The sequence below is a fragment of the Salmo salar genome, unplaced genomic scaffold, assembly GCF_905237065.1.
Source record: "Salmo salar unplaced genomic scaffold, Ssal_v3.1, whole genome shotgun sequence".
NCBI classification, from domain to species: Eukaryota; Metazoa; Chordata; class Actinopteri; order Salmoniformes; family Salmonidae; genus Salmo; species Salmo salar.
Window position 1 is genome coordinate 131490 of NW_025548814.1, and position 7215 is coordinate 138704.

General features: G+C 38.0%; 1 long non-coding RNA gene across 1 annotated transcript; it reads left to right on the forward strand.

Moving 5' to 3' along the window:
- The first annotated feature begins 211 nt into the window (after window positions 1–211).
- LOC123733352 (uncharacterized) lies at window positions 212–6988 on the forward strand. The gene is made up of 3 exons (XR_006763737.1): window positions 212–254; window positions 2285–2458; window positions 6798–6988. It is a non-coding gene; the product is annotated as an uncharacterized lncRNA (long non-coding RNA).
- The last annotated feature ends 227 nt before the right edge of the window (window positions 6989–7215 follow it).

A 7215-nucleotide genomic window follows, 5' to 3' on the forward strand; every position in this document is an offset into this window, starting at 1 on the left:
ATGTTGAGAAAAATGTACTACCACTATTTTCACCACCAAAGAATAGCAGTGTGATTTTAATATGATTTGACTCTTTGCAGGCTGTCAGGCTGTCTAGTCACAGAGGAAGGCTGTGCTTCTCTGGTCTCAGCTCTGGAGTCAAACCCCTCACACCTGAGAGAGCTGGATCTGAGTAACAATGACCTGAAGGATTCAGGAGTGAAGCTGCTCTCTGCTGAACTGGGAAATCCCCACTGTAAACTGGAGACTCTGGGGTCAGTATTCCTGTAGTTGGTCAACAAGTGATAACTGTTCACCAGATCCACATGTGTTTACCAGGCACACATAGTCCACACCATATGTGTTTGGACAGTGAAGCTTGGAGTTTTTTAAATGTGGTGCTATGCTCCAGTATTTTGGATTTGAGATAGAATGTTTCATATTAGGTGACAGTACAGAATGTCACCTTTTATTTACAGGTATTCATTCATATATATGTTACCGTTTAGATATGAAAGCACTTTATGTATGTAGTAATTATTTGGACAAATTAATTTAGCCAAAAGTTTAGTGTTTGGTCCAATTTTCCACACCAGCAGCGATTACATCAATCTTATGATTCTATAAACTTGTTGAATGCTGTAACAGCCGTCGTATGAAGTGGACCAAAATGCAGCGGGTACGTGAATGCTCATATTTATTTTAGTACGAACACTACACAAAAACAACAAAACGAATGACAGCTAAACAGTACTGCAGGCTAAACATAGCAGTGCACAAACAACTTCCCACAAAACCCATTACAAACAAACCCCTCTATATAGGACCTTCAATCAGAGGCAACGAGGAACAGCTGGCTCCAATTGACTGTCAAACCTGTTAACTAAACATAGAAATATAATGACTAGACAGAACATAGAAATACACTAACATAGAACATAGACCAAAACCCCGGAACACTCTTACATATGCACATAGACCAACAACCCCGAACCACATAAAACAAACACCCCCTGCCACGTCCTGACCAAACTACAATAACAAATAACCCCTTTACTGGTCAGGACGTGACAAATGCATTTGCAGTTTGTCTTGGTTGTGTTTTGGATTATGTTTTTCCAAATAGTAACTGAATGGTGAATAATGTCCTGTCATTTTGGAGTCACTTCACTTGTATTGTCAGTAAGAATAGAAGATATTTCTGAACACTTCTACATTCATGTGGATGCTATTATGATTATGAATAATCATGAATGAATTGTGAATAATGATGAAAAACAGAGTTATAGAGGCACAAAGATCAGAAAAAATGTGAATCTCTCCTGTTATTGGTAATGGTGAGAGGTTAGTATATTTTGTTGTAGCCTCTGTAACTTTCTCACTCATTATTATTCATGATTCATTCATGATTTTTCTTAATCATGGCTTCATCAGGATTATATTAGTAGAGTTTAGAAACATGTTATTTACTCACTTAGAAAAAAAATGACTCCAGTCATCATCCACCATTTTATTATTGGGCAAAACACAACCAAAACAAACTGCAAATGCAACCAACGAGTTTGAGTCACAAGCTTGATGTAGTCATTGAGTTCAAGGAATATCTGACCAAATACTAAACTTTTGACTACTTTAATACACTATAAGTGAATTGGTCAGAAAATGTATGACTTCTTCAAATGGGGGGACTAGATACATAAAGTGATTTAATTTCTAAACAAGAAACAAATATGTATGAAAATACCCTCAAATAAAAGGTGACATTATATACTGTCACTTCATATGAAACGTTTGATCTGAAAACCAAATCGTTCGAGTAGAGAGCCACATTTAAAATGTTAACTTCACTGTCAAATAGATATGGTGTGGACTGTATACTCAATACAATCTAAATCTGATACCTCACTGTCTGTCTTTTGACTGATACTGCTTTTTAACTGGTCTGGTCAGTCTACTCAAATATTTCTATCTATCTACAAGCAATACTCGGATAATTTGTCATTATTAATAATGAAACATCCATTTACGAATACATATGGCAGGTTTCAGGACACTGATGTATCTGCACATTTAGAAAAAATAAATTGCCACTATTTTCACCACCAAAGAACAGCAGTGTGATTTTAATATGATTTGACTCTTTGCAGGCTGTCAGGCTGTCTAGTCACAGTTGTGCTTCTCTGGCCTCAGCTCTAAGCTCAAACCCAACACATTATTTGTGCACGGGTAACAGTGTAAGCAAGGAAAGCTAAGCGTAGCATTTGAATACAATCTGTCTGTCATTGTATTTCTTCTGTGTTGGCAGACTCGCTGGCTGTGAACTCACAGACTCATCCTGTAAAGTGTTGGACTCAGTTCTCAGTTCAAACCCCTCACACCTGAGAGAACTGGATCTGAGTAACAATGACCTGAAGGATTCAGGAGTGAAGCTGCTCTCTGCTGGACTGGGGAATCCCCACTGTAAACTGGAGACTCTGAGGTTAGTATTCCTGTAGTTGGTCAACAAGTGATAACTGTTCACCAGATCCGCATGTGTTTACCAGGCACACATAGTCCACATCATATGTGTTTGGACAGTGAAGCTTACAGTTTTACATGTGGTGCTATGCTCCAGCATTTTGGATTTGAGATAGAATGTTTCATATTAGATGACAGTACAGAATGTCACTTTTTATTTAAAGGTATTCATACATATATATTTTGCAGTTTATAAATGAAAGCACTTAATGTATGTAGTTCTCCCATTTGAAAAAGTTGTTATTATTTGAACAAATTAATTTAGTCAAAAGTTTAGTGTTTGGTCCAATTTTCCACACCAGGAGTGATTACATCAAGCTTGTGATTCTACAAACTTGTTGAATGCATTTGCAGTTTGTCTTGGTTGTGTTTTGGATTATGTTTTTCCTAATAAAAACTAAATGGTGAATAATGTCCTGTCATTTTGGAGTCACTCCACTTGCATTGTCAGTAAGAATAGAAGATGTTTCTGAACACTTCTACATTCATGTGGATGCTACCATGATTATGAATAATCATGAATGAATCGTGAATAGTGACTAATAACAAAGTTATAGAGGCACAAAGATCAGAATAAAATGCTAACCTCCCCTCTTATTGGTAATGGTGGGAGGTTAGCATGTTTTGTTGTAGCCTCTAACTTTCTCACTCATTATTATTCATGATTCATTCATGATTTTTCTTAATCATGGCTTCATCAGGATTATATTAGTAGAGTTTAGAAACATGTTATTTACTCACTTAGAAAAAAAATGACTCCAGTCATCATCCACCATTTACTATTGGGCAAAACACAACCAAAACAAACTGCAAATGCAACCAACGAGTTTGAGTCACAAGCTTGATGTAGTCATTGAGTTCAAGGAATATCTGACCAAATACTAAACTTTTGACAACTTTAATACACTATAAGTGAATTGGTTCAGAATTCTTATGACTTCTTCAAACAGGGGGACTAAATACATTAAGTGCTTTTATTTTTCTAAATGGTGAAACAGATTTAGAAACGGCCTCCTACTCAAACTCAGAAGCTAGGATATGCATATAATTAATACTTGTGGATAGAAAACACCCTAAAGTTTCTAAAACTGTTTGAATGGTGTCTGTGAGTATAACAGAACTCATATGGCAGTCAAAACCCCGAGACAGATGGAAACAGGAAGTGGAATTCTGAATTACGAACTCAACTTCATCACGTTGCCTATTAACCACACCGTGAGCTATGGTTCATTGAGCACTTCCTATTGCTTCCACTAGATGTCCCCAGTCTTCACAAATTGGTTTGAGCCTTCTACTGTTAAAATTGAATGAATGAGACGCTGTGGAACATGGTCACACGGAGAGGGCCATCACCATTATGACGCCGGCGCCCCTGGTTACCCTCCCCTTTCGAAACGTTTTGAAACACAATGCAATCGTCCCCCTCAAATCTTATTGGCTCTTTTGTTGAAACAGGCCCTGAAGATTTATGTTATACAACCTTTGACATGTTTGAACGAACTTAAATGGGGAAAAAAATGCTTTTTGTCGAAATGGTTGTCCCGTGGCCGACGGAGGATTTGGATCAGCCTTCAGACGCGCTAACAAGAACAAGCTAATGGAACATAATGGATGAACTTTTTCGAACGAAAATACATTTGTTGTGGACCTGGGATTCCTGGAAGTGCTTTCTGATGAAGACAACCAAAGGTAAGGGATTATTGACAATAGTATACAAGACTAGATGTGATATGCGATTGTTCCAAGATGGCGCTGACATGTACCGTTAGCCTATTTTTCAGAGTATTGCATCCCCTTTCATCGCAAAGTATGATTACCCAGTAAAGTTAATTTTAAATCTGGTATTACAGGTGCTTTCAAGAGATATTCATCTATAAATCTTAGAATGACAATATTACATTTTAAAAATGTTTTCGAATAGTAATTTAGTAAATTGTAGCTCTGTTTCCCTGGATGCATTTGAGGGAAAATAGTTAGTCAACGTTACGCACCGATGTAAAATGCTGTTTTTATATATAAATATGAACTTTATCGAACAAAAGAATGCATGTATTGTGTAACATGATGTCCTAGGTGTGTCATCTGATGAAGATTGTCAAAGGTTAGTGCTGCATTTAGCTGTTTTTTGGTTATTTGTGATGCATGTGGTTGGTCGGAAAATGGCTATGTGGCTACTTTTACGATATACTCCTCTAACATAATCTAATGTTTTGCTTTTGCTGTAAAGCCTTTTAGAAATCGGACAACGTGGTTCGATTCAGGAGAGGTGTATCTATAAAACGATATAATTTGAAATTATTATTATTTTTTTTTATTATTAAATTTTGTTATGCTAATGGGGATATGATTTTTCGCTGGATGTCCGTCCCGCATACGGGACGGAGGCCGCACAGGGGTTAACTTCACTGTCAAAATAGATATGGTGTGGACTGTATACTCAATACAATCTAAATCTGATACCTCACTGTCTGTCTTTTGACTGATACTGCTTTTAAACTGGTCTGGTCAGTCTTGTCATGACGTTGCCCTCTTTGGGTACAGCGAGCACAGTTGACCCCCTCCCTCTGCACAAGGCCTTTTCTATGCACCATCCCCCGACCTCTATACTTCTGACAAAAGGCTCTGCGAGAGCGGTCGTAAATTCCTAGAAGAAGGTCCTGCCTCATGGCCACAGTTTTGAGACAGAGTGGTTTTCATAGAGAGACAAAGGGATTTCTTCCACTTCACAGAACTTGAGAACCGAACGACATTGATGTTCTGGAGAAGGTATAAAAGATCGGTGAAGAATCCAGCTACAAACTGGTCCGTTTGGTACAATTTTATGAAACTCATGAGAGACAATACAGCCATATTACCATAATCATGTTTATACAATAGCCTCAGCTATGAGACTTACATCTAAATGGTTGTATAAAATGAATGAATAAGGATAAAGCTATTTGGAATATGTTGGGATGCTTGTAAGATATTAATGTGAGAGAATTGTATTTCTGTTAAAGTTTCACCAAGTCATCGGCACGCCATGAACAGACGGGACCTGGCGTCATGAGACAGCCTTTTTCTGTTATTCCGAATATAACCCCCACCCAGGGTTTCTATCACCAGACCAGCTTACCTCGATAACGAGAGGGCCAAGGTTTGACCTTGCATCCCTCTTACTGAACTCTAACCATACCACGTGGTTAAACACTTAGACTATCGATACCGACAGAATAATAACAAGTCTTTGATATGAATTACTAGTCTGCAGCTAGGAATTCGGTATCATTGAACGCGAAGACCGACGAAACATCTGTCCTATAACGACATTAATGAATGTCACTTTGAAATATCCATCAGAGAGAGAGAGAGAGAGAGAGAGAGAGAGAGAGAGAGAGAGAGAGAGAGAAAACTCTCCAACAGAACAAACTTTTCAACAAAGATCCCGATAACACACTGAGCGTAAACATATATATTGATTGCAATTGTTCCCGAATGAGTGAGCGTTCATGTGCAAAGGTTTAGCATTTCAATTTTTATAATTATGAACTCTGTAGGGCATTCTCAGCTGTAGGGCCTTCCTCACTTCCCTTTTGTCTAACAAGCCACCATGACTCATAGTGAAGACTGGGTTCGTGCAGATAACCAACAATTTACGACGTTTGGAATGAGACTGACGAGGTAAACGAATACATCATTAATCAGAAGACTCATCGATCAGATATTATGAAATCTGAAAGTTATATTAGGAAAATTATAACTTTATAATCTGAATATTTTCCTTGGTGCCCCGACTTCCTAGTTAATTACAGTTACACGATTAATCAGTTTAATCGCATAATAATAATTACACAGAGCTATTTGATAAATATGTCTTCAGTTTTAATGATGCCAAAGACACGACAGTCGACTCAAATATTTGTTAATATGAATCTTTCTCTCTACAAGCAATACTTGGATAATTTGTCATTTCTAATTATGATACATTAATTTATGAATAGATATGGCAGGTTTCAGGACACTGATATATCTGAATATGTTAAAAAATATACTGCCACTATTTTTACCACCAAAGAATAGCAGTGTGATTTTAATATGATTTGACTCTTTGCAGGCTGTCAAGCTGTCTAGTCACAGAGGAAGGCTGTGCTTCTCCGGCCTTAGCTCTGAGGTCAAACCCCTCACACCTGAGAGAGCTGGACCTGAGTACACATTATTAGCCCTACACATTATTCATGCACGGGTAACAGTGTCAGCAGTGAAAGCTAAGCGTAACATTTTAATACAATCTGTCTGTCATTGTATTTCTTCTGTGTTGGCAGACTCGCTGGCTGTAAACTCACAGACACATCCTGTAAAGTGTTGGACTCAGTTCTCAGTTCAAACCGCTCACACCTGAGAGTGCTGGATCTCAGTTACAATGACCTGAAGGATTCAGGAGTGAAGCTGCTCTCTGCTGTACTGGGGAATCCCCACTGTAGACTGGAGACTCTGAGGTCAGTATTCCAGTAGTTGGTCAACAAGTGATAGCTGTTCACCAGTTTCACATGTGTTTACCAGGCACACATAGTCCACACAATATGGGTTTGGACTGTGAAGCTTACAGTTTTACATTTGGTGCTATGCGCCAGCATTTTGGATTTGAGATAGAATATTTCATATTAGGTGACAGTAGAGAATGTCAACTTTTATTTGAGGTTAATGGTGAGAGGTTAGTATGTTTTGTTGTAGCCTCTGTTA